Here is a 24,980-nt window from a genome sequence, read left to right on the forward strand (position 1 = left end):
AAAAGGCGTCCACCTATAGAACTGAGGCCAACGCTCTTTTAAAAAACTCATTAGCACCTTTCTTTTGATACCCATATCGTACAAACAAATTCTAGAGTCACCCCTGGTCCACCTTTATGGCGATATCTAGAAAAGGCGTCCACCTATAGAACTAAGGCCCACGCCCTTTTAAAATATTCATTAACACCTTTCATTTGATACCCATATCGTACAAAACAAATTCTAGAGTCACCCCTGGTCCGCCTTTATGGCGATATCTCGAAAAGCCGTCCGCCTATAGAACTAAGGCCCACTCCCTTTTAAAATAGACATTAACACCTTTCATTTGATACCCATATCGTACAAACAAATTCTGGAGTCACCCCTGGTCACCTTTATTGCGATATCTCGAAAAGGCGTCCACCTATAGAACTAAGGCCCACTCCCTTTTAAAATACTCATTAACACCTTTCATTTGATACCCATATCGTACAAACAAATTCTAGAGTCACCCCTGGTCACCTTTATGGCGATATCTCGAAAAGGCGTCCACCTATAGAACTAAGGCCCACTCCCTTTTAAAATACTCATTAACACCTTTCATTTGATACCCATATCGTACAAACAAATTCTAGAGTCACCCCTGGTCACCTTTATGGCGATATCTCGAAAAGGCGCCCACCTATAGAACTAAGGCCCACTCCCTTTTAAAATACTCATTAAGACCTTTCATTTGATACCCATATCGTACGAACAAATTCTAGTCATCCCTGGTCCACCTTTATGGCGATATCTCGAAAAGGCGTCCACCTATAGAACTGAGGCCAACGCCCTTTTAAAAAACTCATTAACACCTTTCATTTGATACCCATATCGTACAAGCAAATTCTAGTCACCCCTGGTCCACCTTTATGGCGATATCTCGAAAAGCCGTCCGCCTATAGAACTAAGTCCCACTCCCTTTTAAAATACTCATTAACACCTCTCATTTGATACCCATATCGTACAAACAAATTCTAGAGTCACCCCTGGTCACCTTTATGGCGATATCTCGAAAAGGCGTCCACCTATAGAACTAAGGCCCACTCCCTTTTAAAATACTCATTAACACCTTTCATTTGATACCCATATCGTACAAACAAATTCTAGAGTCACCCCTGGTCACCTTTATGGCGATATCTCGAAAAGGCGTCCACCTATAGAACTAAGGCCCACTCCCTTTTAAAATACTCATTAACACCTTTCATTTGATACCCATATCGTACAAACAAATTCTAGAGTCACCCCTGGTCCACCTTTATGGCGATATCTTGAAAAGGCGTCCACCTATAGAACTAAGGCCCACTCCCTTTTAAAATACTCATTAACACCTTTCATTTGATACCCATATCGTACAAACAAATTCTAGAGTCACCCCTGGTCACCTTTATGGCGATATCTCGAAAAGGCGTCCACCTATAGAACTAAGGCCCACTCCCTTTTAAAATACTCATTAACACCTTTCATTTGATACCCATATCGTACAAACAAATTCTAGAGTCACCCCTGGTCCACCTTTATGGCGATATCTCGAAAAGGCGTCCACCTATAGAACTAAGGCCCACGCCCTTTTAAAGTATTCATTCACACCTTTCATTTGATACCCATATCGTACAAACAACACATTCCAGGGTTACCCTAGGTTCATTTTCCTACATGGTGATTTTCCCGTATTTTGTCTCCATAGCTCTCAACTGAGTATGTAATGTTCGGTTACACCCGAACTTAGCCTTCCTTACTTGTTTTGATATTACTCCGAAAGTGCTTAAGCTATATCACGTTAGTGGTGCATAGCGTTGTCAAAAAACGCTTTGCTTTGCGGGACTGCTTTGTGCATCACCGATTTAATTTAAACACTATCAGCTAGTTGATTATCAACAGCGCTGATATTTTGTTGTTTTACTATTATGTTGTTTAACTCAAGTATGTAAATAATATTACGATATGGAGCGGCGTTAAGCAAATCAAATATTTAAGAAAAAATTAAATAAATGCTTATGCCAAAAATTGTATATATCTTTTCATAATACGTACTCAACTGAAACGTGCGCTTTTAAATAAAGCCGTGTCCTTGGGTGTTAATTCTGCAATGGTATCGATGTGATGTTCAGTAACTGTTGAGAAATGTTGTGCTACGGTGGATTTTTTTTACAATCTGCTATTTTCTTATCATATTACTATGGTACTTCACTTTAAACACTTGAAACGACTTTATTTGTTAGAACATTAGATTTGATTTGTTTTGTGACAATTTTGTTCAAATTTCACGTACAATTTTTTAGATGTGTACTTAGTTGAACGAGCATTGATAAGTTGAACTTAAAATTTTCTTTTTTTAAACTTCACCTTTTATTAATATTTTCTGTGATTTAGACCTTTTTAAACAAAATTATATTATGCAAATTATATAATTTTTCGAAGAAAACTTGATTATTCGAAAAACTTCACTGGCTTTTCGATGTTTGCTGATAACATGCCCAAAGCCTCGAAAATCCAAATATTCCTCTCACACAAAGACTTATAGCATGTGGAACGTCGGTATCAGTATTTATGATAACCTATTTATAATCCCTTGGGCCTTGGCTCACGGTCTCTTCTAGTGAGCGACCTTTATTTTACACCTTCTCGAACTACAGCAGAAAAATTACAGTAGCAATTTTTAAGACATTTCGTCATATTTTAAGGAAAATATTCTATGAACTTAGTAACTGAAACTTTGCAAACCAATCTCAAAACCCGTTTTATAAAAATCGAGAATTTTTGAATATTGAAGTTTGTTTGAGTATACAGTTTTGTGGCACAAACAATTTTAATATAACAAAGTACAAGTTTTAGGTCCCTGAAAGTTCGTATCGAATATTGAAATTTGTTTTCCAATTTTTTTTTTTTTATTTCTTTTCCTCGATACAAAGTTTTAAAAATTTTTTTTATATGGAAGAGAATTTCAAAGCGGTACGGAAAAAATTGCCAAAAAACAATGCGAGTTTTAAGAGACATAAAACTTACAGGTTATCAAACTAAAACTGACGTACAACACTGCATACACAAATTAATTCAGAGAACTCCAAAAATTTTGAGATTGGTTTGCATGGTTTGTCGTAGTTACAAACTTCATACAAATTTTTCTCAAAATATCGAAAAAAAATTTTAAGAATTTTGTAGACGAAGTTTGAAAAATGTGATACTCCCTCGGCCTCTTAGCCTAAGGGCTCTACTATTTGGAATTCGAAATACATATATTATCAACAATATCTCACATAATGTCTAAATTGTACCGCAAATAAAAACAAATTATATGCACGTAATTAAATTCTTCACTTTTAGTTTCAGAGTCAACGTTTTAAATTACTAAATTGTTTTTAATTTGCGTCAATTAACAAAAAAGAAAGCAACATAACTAAAATGCGTTCATAAGTACTCATTCCTTTTTGTTCTTTTTTTTCTTTTTTTTACGCAACATGTTTTTCAAATTGTCATTTTCCGGTCAATAAACGAAATTGATAACAAACCACACTGTATGCAGATAACAAAAAAAAAGAAAAACAAATAGACACAAAGCATTAACTATAAGTTTAAACAAACTTCATACGAAAATTAAGAAAAAAGAAAAGGAAGACCACAATGAAAAAGCTTGAAACATTGGTCAGTAAAAACAATTATGTTTAACTATTTTCTATTCTCACATTTCTAAAATTAAACAATTGAATCATAAACAAAAACAAAAAAACTTATATACCTGAAACACGTTTTTCCGATTACGATTAAAAAAGCAAAACTTTTAATTTAAAGTAATTAAGTGAAATTAACATTGTAACTCAAAAAAGAAGCAAACGTGTAGCTTTCGAAACGATTTTATGACATTAAAGAGTCGGTCGCGAGAAATTACACAGAGAAAAATAGCGTGCATCCAGATGGAAAGCTTTTAAGAGTAATTTTTCTCAAATTTGTCTTATTCAATAAAAAAAAAAACGTGAAAACTTTTTACTTCAATTTTCGAAAATAGAAAAAGAAGAGATTCTTCGACATTTATTAAAATGGTCAATGCCACTTTCTTAATCGCTGCTGTACATTTTTTATTTACTTTCTTCACACTTATCGGGTTTAATTTCCTGAAAATGAATGGAAGAAATACGGTTTCCTTTTACCCGGTTTTTATCCGGTTTTCAGGAAAAATATTGAATCATTTTCTAGTTCTAGTAAACATTTTCAAAATTTTTAAGTAATTTCAATTCATTTGTTCCAGGCTACCATATAAGATTGAATTCGATAAATTTTCTCAAGTTTTTTTATTAGATAATATTCATTAAAATATGTTTCTTAAATTTTTTTCTTATTATTTAATTTGTTATGTACCCTTTTTTATTTCAAATTTGTTTATTTATTCCATTTTATTTATTATTCCTCAGCAGGAAAAGCGCTAAATACAAGCTAACTTTAAGTTGGTTTCGTATAAAACAGCGTTAGGTTAGGTTAGGTTGAACTGGCTGATCCGTAAGGACCTCACATAGACTGAATGGGAATAGTGTTACCAGAAGTTCAACTTCCAAACTGAAAAACCCTATCAAAAACCAGCGCCTATGTTATACAATAGCTCCGTTCTCTTGGCAAATACTAGAAATTTCTAGGACCTATGCTACTTGCTGCTTCTAGATCTGATATCTGTGCCACTCCTAATAGCAAGAATCTTAGCCTTGCGAGCGCAGGACACGACCGCAAAACGTGCTCGATCGATTCCTCCTCCAACCCGCTTTTCCTACGTCTACTTTCACTAAAAAGACCTAGTTTAAAGGCATGTGACGCCGGAAGATATGGTCTAGTCAAAATATCCATCATGAGCCTACAGTCTTCTCTTTTAAATGCTAAGAGTTAGCTTTGGTCCTGCTTGATCGATTATGTTCAGCTCTCGTCCCCTTTTAATCTCGCCTAATCTGATTGGAATGTCTACGGTACAAGTTCCGAGCGAAACGCTTTGTTTAGCTAGCTTAAACGCTTTCTCAATTTCATCTATTTCTATATGCCCAGCGACCCAATATGTGCATTTCTCCCTATCCCCATTCTTTCTAGGGATTGCTTACACTCTTACACACTTTTAGATGTTGTGCTATGAAAGAGTAACTGCTTGGTGTCAATATAACGCGGTTACAGTTAAGGCTATTTTTTTCCAGTGTTTCTACTGCTTTAGCCACGGCTACTAATTTCTCTTGAAAACACTACAGCGATCTGGCAGAGGATTTGTTTATATCCGGATCTGCGCAGTATACCGCATTTCCATTACTTTGGAACCATCGGTATGAAGCTGCCCTGGCATTGAGTTTCGTTAGCAGTCGTTAACACTATGTTCTTCGCCACCAGGACTTCAGGTAAAAAGCTCTCTTGGCTAAATTGCGAAAAATGGGTTTCCACTCAACATTTTTACAATGGATTTATTCATACTTATCCAATAGGATACATTTTGTTGTTATTGATAACGTAAAGTCATTACGTAGCAACCTCAGGTGTGCCCCAAGGTAGTATCCTTGGCCCGCTTTTCTTTATTCTCTTTATCAATGATGTAAGTGGTTGTTTTAAGCAATACAATTATCTCCTTTACGCTGATAATTTGAACATTTTTTTTCAGAATCAATTTAATGAGTGGTGCTGTAAAAATAAGATTGCGCTGAATGCCAACAAATGTTATTACATAACTTATTCTAAATTATGTAAAAAATTGATTTCGTCTATGTCTCTAATAAGCCGTACTTAGGGTGAATAAAATTCGGGATTTAGGTGTTGTATTTGATTCGTCTTTTACATTCACCGAGCACTTAAATTTTATTATCCTCAAAGCATATTCCTTACTGGCCTTTGTTAAAAGAAATGGATCCGAGTTTAAGGACCCGTATACAAAACAAGTAAGGAAGGCTAAGTTCGGGTGTAACCGAACATAACATACTCAGTTGAGAGCTATGGAGACAAAATAAGGAAAATCAATCTGGGGTAACCCTGGAATGTGGTTGTATAACATGTGTATCAAATGAAAGGTATTAAAGAGTATTTTAAGAGAGAATAGGCCATAGTTCTATGGATGAACGCCATTTAGGGATATCGCCATAAAGGTAGACCAGGGCTGACTCTAGAATTTGTTTGTACGATATGGGTATCAAATGAAAGGTGTTACTGAGCATTTTAAGAGGGAGTGGCCCTTAGGTCTATCGGTGGACGCCTTTTCGAGATGTCCCCATTAAGGTGGACCAGGGGTGATTCTATAATGTGTTTGTACGATATGGGTATCAAATGAAAGCTGTTAATGAGTATTTTGAAAAGGAGTGATCCTTAGTTCCATAGGTGGACGCCGTTTCGAGATATCGCCATAAAGGTGGACCAGGGGTGTCTCTAGAATGTGTTTGTACGATATGGGAATCAAATGAAAGGTGTTACTGAGCATTTTAAGAGGGAGTGGGCATTAGGTCTATAGGTGGACGCCTTTTCGAGATATCGCCATTAGGGTGGGCCAGGGGTGACTCTAGAATGTTTGTACGGTATGGGTATCAAACGAAAGGTGTTACTGAGCATTTTAAGAGGGAGTGGGCATGAGGTCTATAGGTGGACGCCTTTTCGAGATATCGTCATTAGGGTGGGCCAGGGGTGACTCTAGAATGTGTTTGTACGATATGTGCATCAAACGAAAGGTGTTACTGAGCATTTTAAGAGGGAGTGGGCATTAGGTCTATAGGTGGACGCCCTTTCGAGATATCGCCATTAGGGTGGGCCAGGGGTGACTCTAGAATGTTTGTACGATATGGGTATCAAACGAAAGGTGTTACTGAGCATTTTAAGAGGGAGTGGGCATTAGGTCTATAGGTGGACGCCTTTTCGAGATATCGCCATTAGGGTGGGCCAGGGGTGACTCTAGAATGTGTTTGTACGATATGGGTATCAAATGAAAGGTGGTAAGGAGTATTTTAAAAGGGAGTAATCCTTAGTTCTATAGGTGGACGCCTTTTCGAGATATCGCCATAAAGGTGGACCAAGGGTGACTCTAGAATGTTTGTACGATATGGGTATCAAACGAAAGGTGTTACTGAGCATTTTAAGAGGGAGTGGGCATTAGGTCTATAGGTGGACGCCTTTTCGAGATATCGCCATTAGGGTGGGCCAGGGTGACTCTAGAATGTGTTTGTACGATATGGGTATCAAATGAAAGGTGGTAATGAGTATTTTAAAAGGGAGTAATCCTTAGTTCTATAGGTGGACGCCTTTTCGAGATGTCGCCATAAAGCTGGACCAAGGGTGACTCTAGAATGTTTGTACGGTATGGGTATCAAACGAAAGTTGTTACTGAGCATTTTAAGAGGGAGTGGGCATTAGGTCTATAGGTGGACGCCTTTTCGAGATATCGCCATTAGGGTGGGCCAGGGTGACTCTAGAATGTGTTTGTACGATATGGGTATCAAATGAAAGGTGGTAATGAGTATTTTAAAAGGGAGTAATCCTTAGTTCTATAGGTGGACGCCTTTTCGAGATATCGCCATTAGGGTGGGCCAGGTGTGACTCTAGAATGTTTGTACGATATGTGTATCAAACGAAAGGTGTTACTGAGCATTTTAAGAGGGAGTGGGCATTAGGTCTATAGGTGGACGCCTTTTCGAGATATCGCCATTAGGGTGGGACAGGGGTGACTCTAGAATGTTTGTACGATATGGGTATCAAACGAAAGGTGTTACTGAGCATTTTAAGAGGGAGTGTACATTAGGTCTATAGGTGGACGCCTTTTCGAGATATCGCCATTAGGGTGGGCCAGGGGTGACTCTAGAATGTTTGTACGATATGGGTATCAAACGAAAGGTGTTACTGAGCATTTTAAGAGGGAGTGGACATTAGGTCTATAGGTGGACGCCTTTTCGAGATATCGCCATTAGGGTGGGCCAGGGTGACTCTAGAATGTGTTTGTACGATATGGGTATCAAATGAAAGGTGGTAATGAGTATTTTAAAAGGGAGTAATCCTTAGTTCTATAGGTGGACGCCTTTTCGAAATATCGCCATTAGGGTGGGCCAGGTGTGACTCTAGAATGTTTGTACGATATGGGTATCAAACGAAAGCTGTTACTGAGCATTTTAAGAGGGAGTGGGCATTAGGTCTATAGGTGGACGCCTTTTCGAGATATTGCCATTAGGGTGGGCCAGGGGTGACTCTAGAATGTTTGTACGATATGGGTATCAAACGAAAGGTGTTACTGAGCATTTTAAGAGGGAGTGGACACTAGGTCTATAGGTGGACGCCTTTTCGAGATATCGCCATTAGGGTGGGCCAGGGGTTACTCTAGAATGTTTGTACGATATGGGTATCAAACGAAAGGTGTTACTAGCATTTTAAGAGAGAGGGGGCATTAGTTCTATAGGTGGACGCCTTTTCGAGATATCGCCATTAGGGTGGGACAGGGGTGACTCTGGTATGTTTTTGTACGATATGGATATCAAATTAAAGGTATTAATGAGGGTTTTAAAAGCGAGTGGCCCTTAGATGTATATGTGAAGGCGTTCTCGTGATATCCACCAAAATGTGGACCAGGTGATCCAGAAAATCATCTGTCGGGTACTGCTAATTTATTTATATATGCAATACCACTAACAGTATTCCTGCCAAGATTCCAAGGGCTGTTGATTTCGCCTTGTAGAACTTTTTCATTTTCTTCTACTTAATATGGTAGGTGTCACACCCATTTTACAAAGATTTTTCCAAAGTTATATTTTGCGTCAACAAACCAATCCAGTTACCATGTTTCATCCCTTTTTTCGTATTTGGTATAGAATTATGGCATTTTTTTCATTTTTCGTAATTTTCGATATCGATAAAGTGGGCGTGGTTATGGTCAGATTTCGCCCATTTTTTATATCAAGAAAAAGTGAGCTCAGGTAAGTACGTGGGCTAAGTTTAGTAAAGATATATCGGATTTTGCTCAAGTTATTGTGTTAATGGCCGAGCGGAAGGACAGACGGTGGACTGTGTATAAAAACTGGGCGTGGCTTCCACCAATTTCGCCCATTTTCACAGAGAACAGTTACCGTCATAGAATCTATGCTCCTACCAAATTTGAGAAGGATTGGTAAATTTTTGTTCGACTTATGGCAATAAAAGTATTCTAGACATACTAAATGAAAATGGGCGGAACCACGCCCATTTTGAAATTTTCTTTTATTTTTGTATTTTGTTGCATCATATCATTACTGGAGTTGAATTTTGACTTAATTTACTTATATACAGTAAAGATATTACATTTTTTGTTAAAATTTTAATTTAAAAAAATTTTTTTTTAAAAAGTGGGCGTGTTCTTAATCCAATTTTGCTAATTTTTATTTAGCACATATAGAGTAATAGTAGTAACGTTCCTGCCAAATTTCATCATGATATCTTCAACGACTGCCAAATTACAGCTTGCAAAACTTTTAAATTACCTTCTTGTAAAAGTGGGCGGGGCCACGCCCATTGTCCAAAATCTTACTAATTTTCTATTCTGCGTCATAACGTCAACCCATCTATCTGTCTTTTGTAATGAGTTATCGCACTTTTTCGGTTTTTCGAAATTTTCGATATCGAAAAAGTGGGCGTGGTTATAGTCCGATATCGTTCATTTTAAATAGCGATCTGAGATGAGTGCTCAGGAACCTACATACCAAATTTCATTAAGATACCTCAAAATTTACTCAAGTTATCGTGTTAACGGACGGACGGACGGACGGACATGGCTCAATCAAATTTTTTTTCGATCCTGATTATTTTGATATATGGAAGTCTATATCTATCTCGATTCCTTTATATATGTACAACCAACCGTTATCCAATCAAACTTAATATACTCTGTGAGCTCTGCTCAACTGAGTATAAAAACTATCATACAATGCCTTTGTACGGTCAAGGCTTGATTATGGTTCCATAATATGGAGTCCTTATTATGAGATACACAATAAGAGAATCGAACGTGTGCAAAAAATATTCATGAAGTACTGTATATACGATATAAACTTCGATCTGCCTCTTCCTCCATATATCTCTAGGTGTAAGCTAATTAATCTTCACACATTAGAAAGTAGAAGAGTAATTACATCTATAATGTTTATTTATGATATTTCCAATGGCAATATTGATTGCCCAATACTGTTAGAGTCTTTGAACTTTTATGTTCCATCACGGACTTTGCGCCAATATACTATGTTTGTAATGGACCAGTTTAGGTCTAATTACGCGCTTAATGGCCCGATCACTCGCGCTCTAATTGCTATTAACTCAATCAATAATAATTATTGTATTGATTTTTCGATATCTCGTCGAAGTTTTAAAAATATGTTATTTTCCATTTTAAATTAACATTACTGTAAATAAACCGTATGTTTAATAATGTTTAATATAGTCTGTAAGATTCTTGTAAATCTTAGACTGAATAAAGAAATATGAAATATGAAATTTGCACAATGGCATAAAGTGTAGCTGCAAGTGTTGTTTCTATTGGGCTCCGGTTATATTTTCAATAGTCTACATACCACCTCAAATTTTTTGAGGTAGGTACCTTCTCTTTTGAGTGGCCGTACACCAAACAAGAGCTTCATAGTGTATGATATTTTTACTGTAGGGTTGATTTTCTGTATATTTTAAGCTTTCCTTTAAATTTTTGCTTGGTTTTACTTTTTATTTATTTTTACTACCTTTATATTAAGTCCCTTTCATGTTTGCCCCTCATTTCCATACGAATTTTTGACCCACGGAAAAGTCTTTTTCGGTAACTTCCCGTTGAGCCAGTCATTTGATACTTAGAACATAGTTCAGATCTGGGAGACATTACAATGCAAGTAAAAAACAACTCCGCTAGGTGGCGCACGGATCGAGATATACAGAAAATTAATTTTAAAATGGAAATTTTGCGATCGACTTTTAACTAACTTCTCAGTGATCCAGAGACTCGAAACTTAGCACATAGTTTGCGATTCGATGGCACTACAATTCGTGGAAAACGAAATGCCGCCAGGTGGCAAACGAATCGAGATAAACGAAAATCCCTGAAAAAACGCAGGGAATCTTGCGATCGATTTTTAATTAACTTCCCGGTGAGCTAGAGACTTGAAACTTGGGCCGGGAGTCAGAACCCGGTGACAATGAAATATTTGATCAAAAAAATTCGCTAGGTGGCGCATGGATCGAGATATTAAGAAATCTAGTTTTGATTTGGGAATTTTTCAATACATTTTTAACTAACTTCCCGGTGACCTCGAGACTTGTAACTAAGCACATATGTAGTTCGAGACCCGGTACCAATACAATTTATGGGAAACAAAGTTCCGCTAGGTGGCGTGCTAATTGAGATAACTACAAATCCCTGAAAAACGAGGGGAATCTGGCAGTCGATTTTTGAGTAACTTCCCGGTGAGCTTTATCAAAAAAATTCCGCTACGTGGCGCATGGATCGAGATATTAGGAAATATTTCAATCCATTTTTAACTAACTTCCCGGTTACCTAGAGACTTGCAACTTAGCACATAGTTCGAGACCCGGTGACAATATAATTTACAGAAAACACAATTCCGCTAGGTGGCGCGCTAAGTGAAATAACTGCAAATCCTTGAAAAACGATGGAAATCTTGCAATAGATTTTTGAGCTGGAGATATGAAACTTGAGCCGTAAGTCAGAACCTGGTGACAATGCAATATTGTATAATATTTTAATACTATTGGATTTTTTGCGACCTGTGTTCTTGTAAATATTTGGCGATTCTGCTGGCTCAAGGTCTTTTTAATAAATGAAACACATAGTTTTTTTTCTTCCGATATATTTCGGTTACAGTAATGTTTGGCAGAATCGCCAAATATGTATAATATTTTATCAAAAAAATTCCGCTAGGTTGCGCATGGATCGAGATATTAGGAAATTTAATTTTAATTTGGGAATATTTCAATCCATTCTTAACTAACTTCCCGGTTACCTAGAGACTTGTAACTGAGCACGTAGTTCGAGATCCGGTGACAATACAATTTATAGAAAACAAAGTTCCGCTAAGTGGCGTGCTAATTGCGATAACTACAAATCCCTGAAAAATGAGGGTAATCTTGCGATCGATTTTCGAGTAACTTTCCGATGAGCTAGAGACATGAAACTTGGGCCGTAAGTCAGAACCCGATGACAATACAATATTTTATCAAAAAAAAATCCGCTAGGTGGCACATTGATCGATATATTGAGAAAACTAATTTTAAATTGGAAATCTTGCAATCGATTTTTAACCAACTTCCTGGATACCTAGAGACTTGAAACCTGAAATATAGTTTAAAACTCGGTGACAGTGCAATGTTTGATCAACGTAACGCACAAGTCGAACTATTTAGAAGATTAGGCCATACCTTCATGGTTAGCCTCGTGAGTGTTGCAGGTGGAATTCTACACCTCCTTGAAGGCCCAACTCAATGCACGTCCTTGCATACTTTTAGGCGTACGCAACTTTTATATGTAGCACACATACATCTTTCTACAGTCACCTAAACCGAATATAGATATAGACGTAGTACCTACGTCCGAACAGCGCCAAAGAACGGGTAGCTATTTTGAACAAATAAAGATAAGAATTTTCACTTAGGAATTACTTAAATTACTAATCAAAGTTGCCTTTTTGTGGGCAGTACTAAACAATTGAAAATAAAAAGATTATAAAAAAAATTTTAATGACTACCTTTATATAAATGGACCAAAAAATAGAAGGCAATTTTTCCTTTAATACAGACAGTCTTGTTGAATTTTTACTAAAACACTTTAACAATAGCTCTTGTGAAAGAATTTTGGGATTTAAAATTATAAAGGTAGAATGCGTGTTTTAATTTTAAATAATCAATTAGTTAATCCAAAGTACATGGCTTGCCTTGTATTGAAAGATTGCGCTCCACCTTTATAATTTTTAATCCCAAAATTCTTTTACAAGAACTTTTTTAAAGTTTTTTAGTCAAAATTCGACAAGACTATGTCTGTATTAAAGGAAAATTTGCCTTCTATTTTTTGGTCCATTTATATAAAGGTAGTCCTTAAAATTTTTTTATCATCTTTTTATTTCCATTTAGCTGAAAATATTTACATTTACATAATTCTGAATTAAAGATGTACTATGTTACTTTCAAACTTTCAACATTTTATTTTGTATTTTTATGCTTATTTAATATTTAATGTAATTTTTTTTTTAAGATCAATTCCTAGTACTTTAAGTAGTAAAATGGAATTAAGACCAAAGTAAAATATAGCACATAATATTTAAAGAGAATTACAAGCAACAATAATTAACCAGTTGCAGTGGAAAAATGAATGGCCTGGAGAAGAGTCAAAGCCAAAACGATAAATACCAACAACTGGCTATTGTCAGGCAACAAAAATGGCAGCACAAACCGGCGAAATATGTTGGATGGCTAAATGCATTCGTTAGTTGATATAAAATCAGCCGATGGAAGAGAACAACAAATAAAAACAGATGAAAAAAAGCATTCCAGTTTTTGTGGTATTCACACAGAAGAAAAGGTGAAAAAGGCAGTGGCGAAGTTGCGAAGCATCTTTTTTAGTTACATATATGTATGTACATATGTAATATACACCATATTGGAAGAAAAGAAAACGGGTAAAAGTGCAATATGAAACAAGGAAAGGGTGAGAGCGAGAGAGTGGGAGAGAGAGAGCTATATAAATAGACACAATCAAAAGACAGCTGATTGCAATAGCGAGAAGAGGAATGATAAAAATATTGAAAAATTATAGCAACAACAAAAACGTGAAATGATGATTAAATATTTATTAAATAGAAATTAAGGGGAAGTCAGCAGCAAAAACGGATAAAAACGTGAACGTAAATAAATAGAAAAAAGCAGTTGTTTAACGGCGGCCGCCGTGGTGTGGTGGCAGCGTACTCCTCCTACCTCGCCAAAGATCCTGAGTTCGGTTCCAGGGCAAAGAAACATCAACAATTTAGAAACAAGTTTTTTCAATTAGAAGAATCGTCTTTTACGCGGGGTCGTCTCTCGGCAGTGATTTGGCAAACATTCCGAGTGTATTTTTGCCATGGAAAGATTTTCATTGAAAACACATCTTGCCTTGCAGATGCCGTTCGGAGTCGGCGTAAAACATGTAGGTCTCGTGCCGCCAATTTGTAGAAAAAATTAAAAGTAGCACAACGCAAATTGAAAGAGAAGCTCGGAATCTCTTCGGAGGTTATCACGCCTTTTATTTATTTATTTTTATTAAACGATTTTTCAAAAATAAAAAAAAAAATAAAATTATTTATATGGTTAAGAGTGTTTCAGCGACGAACTTCGGGGTATTTAATTGATTTTAGCTGACAAAATTTATTAATTTTTTTAAATTAAGGTGAGGGAAAATCAAGGGCGATTAAAAAATGGTAATTATAAAGCAACCAGAAGCTCGCGACGAATTTTCGTATAACACTGCATAGGACTCGGCTGCGTATTGGTGCAAGCCAATATTTTGCCAAGAGATTAAGCCATAGGAAAAAAATAGTTTTTTGATTTTTCGAAGTTAAGCTTCAAAACATAACTATATGAGTAATATATTCTTTTAAATTATTATATATTAACAATTGTTATTGTTTACCGGGCAGTTTGATTTGCACGATCACACTGGGTCGAAACGAACTCAGTGAAAAGCCGTAGCTGGTAACATAAATCTATTTCTAGGGTTGCTAAGCCCTAGCTCACCATTCGACCACCACAGCGGTCGTTGGTTAACTGTTTTTGTTTTGACAATTTTTACAGCGTCGCGACATATATCACCAATTCATTGTTTCTGTATGTGTCTATAAACTCTGTAAATTTTTAATTTTTTGCCGGTGCTCTGGGATTATATTTACAATTGCTGTTCTTTGTCGGCCTATTGGTGAACTAACATACGCATTGGTGGGATTTTTTTTTTCTGAAAATCTGACTTTTGACTTTACGTATTAAATTTGCGGAGGAAAGAGGGAAAAATGGGCGAAATTAAAAAAAAAACTGCGATAAGTAAAATATCGAGCTTCGTCATTCCATAACTATATATGTATGTTTTCGAGGGTAACTTTGAAAAACGAAGAAACTACTTTTTTTACTTATGGCTCAATCTCCGGAAAAAACATTGTGTGGTCCAATAAGCAGAAAAAACTTTATATGTTCCATAAGATTGGCACACAATTTTGGTTTTTATATGAAAAACAATACGGGAGAAAAATTTTCAAAAATCGATGCGAAGTTAATAATTTTTACTGCTTTTTCGTGTTATCAATAGCAACAACTTTGATTGAAATGTACATTTTGAAACAAAAATTCTTGAAACTCCTAGAGCACAACAAAACCCATTAAACCAGAACATCCATCCACATTTGTCGGAATTTAGAATATTTAGGTTTGAACTATCAAATTACGGAAATTTCATTAAGAGAAAGAGATAAACAAATATTCTCTGACAAAAACATACATAGAACAGTAGCTTAACTAGCGTAATATATTTTGTGGTACATGGTAGAGTGGGTTCGTTACTGCATATCCGTAACGAAGTCGTAATCACCTTTCATACAAAGCTTCTTAAAAAATTCGAAAATAAATCCCTTCTAATTTCGAAAATTCCAAAAGGCAACGTAACGATTTCGCAAAAGGGGTAGAATATTGTAACGAATATTGGTATAACTAAGTGATACTCACATCATACTAAGTAAATAAAGGCACAACAACAATAAAGTAAGTTGCCACTCTTGGTACGTAAACAAATCAATCATCATTTACACACATATGTCCATACAAGGCAACGAAGATACTCGCAAACAAATGTAATCATCAGCCAAAGTATTACTCACATATACACATGCATATGGCTATGAGAGAGACTATAAACTACAAATATACATGTACACATATGGCTGGTAAACAAGCATGGAATTCGCGAAGTTATAAGTGTTATTGTGAAGTACTTTCAAAGTAGTATAATAAAGACCATTTTGCATTATTGAATATTGGAGTTATTTATTCAACAGTTTAGCGATTCGAACGTTAGTGGTGTAAAATAAGCGGAGTTTCCCAAAATTCGTAATGAATTATTTTCCAGGTGAAAGACTTGAAAAGTAAGCAGTAAAAGACAAACACAAACACAAACACACAGTCGAATATGATGTACATAAATAGCGCGAAAATAAGTTATGTAGGTTATGTACATATGTATGTATATGATGAATATAAGTATGTACATATGTATGTACGACAGAATATGACGAGGTAAATTCAAATTTAAGTGGGTTAAAAATATCCCAAACTGTTCAAATACGTAAAATTGTGCGCTGTTGTGGCAACTCTTTGTAAAGTTAAAAATACTACAAGCAACTTAATGTGTGAGTAATGTGGAAAACTATTGAATATGAAAATTATCATTTTCACATTTCATTTAACGTTGGCATTAACAAAATTTGACTTCTTTAAAGGAAAATCAAACAAAATTTATTGAATGCAGAAAAGCACAAAAATAAATAAAAATGTGTAAAAAAAATTTCAAGAATATTACAGCATATGAATTCAATGTACATGTTTCTCAATTATGATACGAGAATATTGGGGTAGGTGCACTAATTTATAATTTGCTAATTAATGGATTAAGATAAATCAGATAAATACTAGAAGCCAGCGTACGCAATAATTCTGCTTCTTCTAATGAATTATTGTTGTCGAAGTCAATACTCGTCTTTTGACACTTCTCTCGATATTTTTCGAAGCGTATTAGCAGTGTTTTTGTTGTTGTTGTAACGATAAGGCTATTCCCCGAACGCTTTGGGGAGTGTTATCGATGTGATGGTCCTTTGCCGGATAGGGATCCGGTACGCTCCGGTAACACAGCACCATTAAAGTGCAAGCCCGACCATCTCGGGAACGATTTATATGGCCACATTAAACCTTCAGGCCATCCCTCCCCACCCCACCCCCAAGTGCCATAAGGATATTTCCCTCTTCTGATACAACGTGTTAAATGCTACAGATTTTTTTAGGATTAACTTGCTTCTTGAACATTTTCGTAATTCAATTTTTTTTTTTTTTTTTGTTTTAAATGTTGTTTTTTTTTTTATTTTGCTATTTATAAATAAAAAGAAATTGACTTATTTTTTGTATTTTTTAAATCACATCCATTTTTTGTCTTTTTGAAAAAAAATTTTTTTTTTGACCTTACCAACAACTTTTAGGCAATCAAATTTTATTTTCGCTTTATTATCATTTCAAGGTTTCGGGTTTTCTTTAAATCTTTCACATTAAATAGCAGCAAGTTTTATAAACACTATTTCAGTCAGTTTTTTAACATATTTTTTTTATTTTTCCTCTTCAACGAAAATAGTTAAACCTAGTTAAAAACTCATTCGAAAAAGTTCGAAAATTTGTGTTAAAATACTTTATGAAAACTTTGAAATATTTTGCAGGGGATTTTCGGAAACTTACACCCATATGCCGGCTCTGAGTGACTGACAATTGTTATAAAAAATGTCAACCAATCCTATAATTTATAATGTTTCAATGAAAACAAAACTAAAACAATAGTCAGTAATAACTTAATATTTTTTAATTTACTTTTTGAAAAGTGTTTCAAATTTTCTTCAATAAAAGTTGTTATACACAATTACTCTTTCATATAAAATAATTTGAAAAAAGCTTTAAGTTAAACGGTTTATTGAAAACAATACTTACATGAAGTAATAATAATACTAAAAGCTAGAAAATAATTAGGTAGGTCCTAGGTACTAGTCATCACACTCCTCATCGATCTAGGGCGTTGATCAGACAATTAAATAAAAGCCTTGGGCGCGTGAAATTTCTAAAAATGTGAGGCTTAGCATAACTTGATTAAGGTTCAGTTAGTCTTACTTATGACTATCAATATAAATTTTATGCGTCCAACGCTTAAATTTAATTGTCTTATCATAGCCCTAGATCGATGAGGAGTGTGATGACTAGTACCTAGGACCTACCTTATTTTTTTCTAGCTTTTAGTATTATTATTACTTCATGTAAGTATTGTTTTCAATAAAACCGTTTAACTTTAAAAAATTTTTTTTTAATTATTTTATTTTCAAGTTTTTAAGCTTTTTTTAATTGCCTATTATTTCTCATTCGATTTAGTTGATTTAGTGACTCATTATTACAAGGACTCTTTCCTGACAATTTGTCCTCAATACATAATCCTTCCAAAGACTTTACTCGACTCTGCGCCACGTATGCTTGTCCCTTGAACTCCAAAATATTTTGATGTTACTTCTACCGGACTGTATGTAATATTTGTTCCAAATATGAGCCAAATCGGACCACAAATACGATTTTTGTGAATATCTCGATCCTTGCGCCACCTAGTGGCGGTTTTTTCATAGGTCGCTTTCTATTCTTGTATGTATTATGTGTTCCAAATATGAGCCAAATCGGACCACAAATACGATTTTTGTAAATATACCGATCCTTGCGCCACCTAGTGACGATTTTTTTATTCTTATTATTGCATTGTCATCGGGTTCTGAGCTATATTCCAAGTTTCAAGCTTGTAGCTTATCGGGAAGTTACTTAAATTTTAATTACAAAATCCGTTCACAACGTCCTGTCAAGTCAACCTAAATAAACCCGTTTAAAAAACAAATCAATGCGAACTTTTAAAAACTCCAAACACCTTGAAATTTGTTGTACTAAACTCGCTTGGTCTACAAAACGGCATAATCCAAAAAATGTTAAAGACTCTCAGTGAACATTTTAAAGTTTTCGTGTAGATTATATTTTTAAATTTTCGACTTTTTTGAAATAGGATTGCATAGCTTACGTTATATACTTCTCTAAAGCCAATTAACGCAAATAAACAAAATGAAATACCTAATGCAGTTTGCAATAATTTTGTTGCTATTTTCGCGTTCACAACTGTATGTGCACAATATTATATCCACATTAACGATTTTGGTAATAGTCTAGTTGAGGGGTCGACTGCTAATAGGCTACCAAAAATATCGAGAGAGGTGTCAAACGACGCGTCTTGGCATCAGTATTAAGAATCCGAAGGCGGAGGATAAAAATTTTAACTCGTTCAAAAGATATTAACGAAAAACCGGAAAAAGACCCGCGGGTACCTCCGAAACCGGGGGTGGGATCCATAGTATTTTTGCGCAGAACACCTTTCTGCGTTGGCGGCCTTCGGTCGCGCTTATAAAAAATAACCCTGGGCTACGCCATGCCAAGTCCGGGTGTGTGGTATAACCGTGGCTACCGCCACGGTGATGCACAATTTTTTTGGTGGGTACAAACACAACAACAACCACATGAATATCACAAACTTCAACAGCAAATATCTCCGGACAGAGATAAAATTTTTCTTTTCCGCCTTCGGATTATTGGTCTCAAGATTAATATGCGTCTTTTGACACCTCTATCGATATTTTTGGTAGCGTATTAGCAGTCGACCCCTCAACTAGACTATTACCACGATTTTTCTCCAACAATTTTGGCGAATTCAACACAATTCACACAAGTTTTGCAAATTTTATTTAATAATTTGGGAAAAATTTAAACAACGTGACATGTCCGTCCTGACAGCTGTTTCGATTATACCTTCAAAGCCTTTTCTCCCGGGAGTGGGATTCGAACCCGCACTCCTACGATAGTTGAAATGCAAATTTTATTTACTAAATATTTTGGAGGGTAATCTTCTCCATAAATAATCACAAAAAACAGCAATAGCTTTGCTTGAAAAGCGATGCACTTTGACAAAATCGTATATGTAGTTGTTTTATTATTAACTTTTTGTATCCACTGCAAAAACACTTCTACAGCACAAAATCGAGCAATGCCAATCGTTTTAACACCAGCAAAAAAATAGAAGCCGAGCAAGTTTCGGTATTTTGTGACAGAATTTGGCAAATGCTTGTAAAAAGCTGTTTTACAACAACAAAACTACATAAATCATGTATCTATGAACTTTTCTTGTAAATAAACACTATAAATGATCACATAAGATATTTATACCATATATATTGATATGTATTGTATATGTATATGGTTTTTTATATATGTATGTACGAGCATAATAGCGTAACTAGAAATAAGACAAATACTCAATTGGTTATACTACACGCACACTTAATTAAATTTTCTTTTTATTTTCGTTTTCCTGGTTGTGCATATATGCAGTTATCGGTGACGTTTTTTTGTGTGTTGTTGAATTTAATTTTAATTGATAGTTATAGTAATTAACACGCCTTCACGAACAACGCCGTTTATGTAGCAATGCAACTTTTCCGGCAAACGACTAAAACTATACTAGGAATGACCGAATGTAATACAGAATGACTGAGATACTTTTGGAGCATTGAGTAAGTTGAGCAAATAATAAACGAGCGAATATAGAGGAAACAGAGAAATGAGAGGAACCTACATTCGTGAGAAAAATAAAAGCATCGATTCAATTTATTTTTAATTTTTCGGTGCTGTCTCTGAAACCCGAGGTGTATATATAAATTTGTTTTTTTTTTTTTTTAGTTTTTGTTAATTTTGAGGTGAGTTGGTTTGAAGTACCTTGATTAATGACAGCTTATTTCAGCGCCATAAACTCACGCTCCTGAACGCCGATAAAGTGATCGGTTAAATATTGCTCGCTTACTCTTAGTTTCAGTCCCACTATTATTTCCCAATCAATAAAGGTGTTTTAGCATTTGTGAAAAGATGGTCAAACAAGTTAAGTGAGCCTGTGGTTAGACCGATTATAGAATATAAATCGGAAGCAATTCAAAAACAGTTTTTACTTTTCTCTTTGAGAATTTTTCAAAGGGACACTTTTTATAATCTACCTCTTTAACACTAATTGGTTAAAGCTTATAAATCTTCCAACCCTTGCAAGTCTTAGATAAATGCTAAGAGTAATATTTATGGCTAAACTATTACATGGATCGATTTGAAGCCCATTACTTTTAAACGAAGTAAACTTTAATGCTCCATGCCGAGTTTCGAGGCATTATAAGCCTATAAAATTTTCTCTTAATAATTAAATAAAAACTATGCCTATATTTTTTGTATTCTATATGTGTGTACATATTTTCTTAGTTGATGAGTTTCTTTGTAGTTGAACAGTTTTATATCTATATATATTATACGCTTAACAGGCCACTGCCTTTCAACGACTCGGCAAAGTAAGAATTAAACAAATAGTGAACAGAATTAGCCATGTTTCATTGGGCTACTTGAGTGCAGTGCGCTGCCATAGTGTAAGAGAAAAAATATGATTACGGGAGAAAATAATCAGGGCATGGAAAATATGATCTCTATTTCTAAAGAATCTAGGTTGAAAGCGATAACCAGCTGGAAAAGTTATGCAATCGGGTTCCATTAGAATAATGCGTGACATATGCATTGATTATAACTAGGGCCCGAATTCCTATGCGTTACATATTTTTTTGGTAAGTCACAGGAACTTAAAGAATATACGATTTTTCGAATCAAGAAATAAGTGTAAAAATGGCATTGATTTGTTAGTGCATATTTTTGCATATTTTGTCTTGAATGCATATATTTGCAGATTTTTTCATAAAGGTATTTTGTCGCATATTTTTTAGTCTTTGGTGAATTTCAGTTAAATACATTTCAAGATTAGTTGGCAACCTTATCGAACATATGTTTTTATACCAATAATGCATTTGCCAATGCGTAGTTAGTCTATACTACAGTCTGTGTGTATTACAATAAGGGTAGCTGGTATGAGAGCGAACTATATGTTTCTGCGTACACCTGTACGATTTGTACATATCTATATGGGGTATTCCATCCCATTTCGACCAATTATGAACCCGACCCCTTTAGAATTGGCTGAAAGTTTTTCTTCTCTTTCTAGCTTACGAAAGACGTTTTTCAGAAGTTTTTCAAACTTTTTCATCCAACTCAAAAAAAGTTATGAATTTAAAAAAAAACACCGTTTTTGTTTTCAAAATGCTATAACTTTTTCAAAAATTTAGCGTTTGGGATCTTTTTTTTTAAATTTTTTTTAAATGTACTTTTCGGAAAAAATTCCAAAAATTTTTAAAAAGTTTCTTTTTTTTGCAATTTTTCAGTTTTTCGAGATTTTTCGAATTTCGCCCTTTTTTTCTCATAAAAAACTTCAATCAATTCTGCAATCATCTCCACTAATCCCGGAGTGGGCCGAGAATTTTTTTTTTTTATTTAATTGAAAAAAAAACTAAAATTTTTTTGTATTTTTTCCGAAAAGTACATTTAAAAACATATTTAAAAAAAAAAAATGATTCCAAACGGTCAATTTTTGAAAAAGTTATAGCATTTTGAAAACAAAAACGGTGTTTTTTTTTAAATTCATAACTTTTTTTGAGTTGGATGAAAAAGTTTGAAAAACTTCTGAAAAACGTCTTTCGTAAGCTAGAGAAAGAAGAAAAACTTTCAGCCAATTCTAAAGGCGTCGGGTTCAAAATTGGTCGAAATGGGATGGAATACCCCATATATATACTTTTATATTTGAATTTAAACGTTGCTCACGGCCAGTGTCACTGGTATAAATATTTTATGTTCTGCGATTCGTTTTCTTATTTATCTTCTTTTTGCACAAAAAATTGTAAATTCAGAATTTTTTTAAAAATGCCTAATACTAAAACTACTTTGGCTGGAACTATTTCAAAATATGTGAACGAATATAAAGAGATATTCGAAACCGATGGAGCAATTTTATTTTGCAAAATTTGAATAAAAGAGTTGCTGTGTAAAAAAGTTTCAAGTTGATCAGCACATGCGGAGCCAGGAGCACGTAGAGCTTTCTAGAAGGCAAGATGAAAAAACTTCTCAATGCCTGCTTAAAAATTACGTGGGCAATAAGAACAAGTTTTACATGGAGCTTTGCGAGTCATTTATTGCAGCTGATATCCCATTATGGAAGTTAACAAACCAGCATTTAATAGTTTTTCAAAAAATATACGACGGAATCCATTCCTTCTGAGTCAACATTGAGAAAAAACTATGTCCATGATATCTATTTATCGCAAATTGAAGAAATCAAAGGGCAATTGAAGAACCACTTTTTGTGGGTATTAATTGATGAAACGACTGACATACAAGGCCATTTTGTAGCAAACATTTTAGTCGAAATATTACATCCATTACATCGAAATATTACCCCATCGGGTTAGGGGATCAGAATATACCCGCGGTAGGTATGCCTGTCGTAAGAGGCGACTAAAGTACCATATTCAAGGGGATGTGTAGCGCAACCCTTCAGGTTGCCAGCGCAATATATAGTTCTCCAAACCCAATTGTCAACCTCACCTATCCACGGCGAATCCTGTTTCACTAACAGACGAGGCTCTAGCGACCCCAAGCTCCTCATGGAATTTGGGGGTAGGGAGGGAGGGAATGGCCTGAAGGTTTAATGTGGCCACATAAATCGTTCCCGAGATGGTCGGGCTAGCACCTTAATGGTGCTATGATACCGGAGCGTACCGTATTTGTATCCGACAAAGGACCATCACATCGATGACACTCCACAAAGCCTTCGGGGAGCAACCTTATCGCTACAACAACAACAACAACAATGATGTGAGCTCAAAATTTTTTTTATAAACGTCGTTTGTCTAGAACGCACAAATAACTCCACAATTATAAGAACATTTGATGATTCCATGCAATTATTGGGCCCTGACTTCGAAAAGTCGAAAACTCTTTTGTATGTCACTGACGCAGCTCCATATGTATATGGTAAAGTCAGCAAAAGCGTGAAGGTATTTTATCCAAAATTACTGCACGTTACTTGGTTGGCACATGCAATGCATCGAGTGGCCGAAGAGAGTTAGAACCCGTTTTAGTGATGTGGATGACTTAATATCTAATGGAAAGAAAATATTGTTAAAATCTGCTTTGCGTGTTGAAGCGTTTAAAAACATATCGCTCCTCCGCCACAGCCAATATTAACAAGATGGGGCACCTGGTTAGAGGCGGAAAATATTATTCCGAAAATTTTAACGAGTTTCAATCCTTTCTTAAAGATCTAAATTATGGCAAAAAAGGGAATGTCTTCAAATTCTATTGAAGCACATTTAGCCTATATTAATTCAAACTGCAGTTTCTTGCCAGATATCATAACTAAATTGGACGGGAAAAAATCGTTGGCTGAACAATTGCATATTGTGGAGGCTGATGTTACAACTATTGAAGGGATGCAAGGTGAAATTGGAGAAAAGATAAGGGAGAAATTGAATACCGTTCTGCAAAAAAATACTGTGTTCCAGGAACTTAAGGTAATATCCTGTGTGCTAAGTTCAAGTGACCAAATGGACTTAAGTGACAGCTGTAACGAAAGTAGTTATCACCCCCACGAATTCTCTTGCTTCAAGTACGCCCCAATCACCAGTGTTGAAGTAGAAAGAACGTCCTTGTACAAAACATTTTTGCGCCCAAATAGGGAAAGCTTTAACTTTGAAAATTTTAAAGAACAATTTATCTTGTTTGCCAATAAAACCATCAACAAGGAAGTATGTGTACATATGTATGGATTTGAAAATAATTTATTGATATTTTACTTTTAAAAGTGCTTAACTATTTATTTTATTGTATACATTAAAAATGTATATGTATGTATATTTGATTAATTTGGAGTCTTTCACACTAAGAGTCCAATATATCCTTGTGTTAATTAAAAACTTAAAAAAATGAAAACTGATAAAAAAATTTAAAAAAATGTGAGAAGTGTTTTTGCATATTCTTTATGTGTTTAGTGCATATTTTTGATTTTTTAGGTCATATTATATGCGCATATTTTCTAGTTTATAGTGCATAAAAATACTGGCCCTAATTATAACAAAACAACTCTTTGCTGTGGAGTTCACGTCAGTCCGTACTAGGCAGTCGTGTAAGCGCTCATATTGAGAATTTTGTAGATGGTAAGTAGTTTTAATTGTTGACTACACTTTCATAATACCTTACACTCATCTGTA

At 35.0% G+C, this 24,980-nt stretch overlaps 1 protein-coding gene across 50 annotated transcripts in view; it reads right to left on the minus strand.

Moving 5' to 3' along the window:
* Window positions 1-24,980, minus strand: part of gish (casein kinase I gish) — a 230,538-nt gene that overhangs the window by 100,782 nt on the left and 104,776 nt on the right. Inside the window, exons 1-2 of one of the 50 annotated variants that reach the window (XM_067779018.1) lie at window positions 20,138-20,320; window positions 2,053-2,102 (exon numbers count right to left, since the gene is read on the minus strand). The exons of 42 other annotated variants lie outside the window; for them this stretch is intronic. The gene's annotated coding sequence lies outside the window, so the exon portion shown is untranslated. Of the gene's footprint in view, window positions 1-2,052; window positions 2,394-19,611; window positions 19,997-20,025; window positions 20,321-24,980 lie in introns of those variants that run through there. 7 more of the 50 variants (XM_067779012.1, XM_067779010.1, XM_067779003.1 and 4 more) reach the window with 7 other exon arrangements.

This window comes from Eurosta solidaginis, chromosome 1 (assembly GCF_040869045.1).
Source record: "Eurosta solidaginis isolate ZX-2024a chromosome 1, ASM4086904v1, whole genome shotgun sequence".
Taxonomy (NCBI): domain Eukaryota; kingdom Metazoa; phylum Arthropoda; class Insecta; order Diptera; family Tephritidae; genus Eurosta; species Eurosta solidaginis.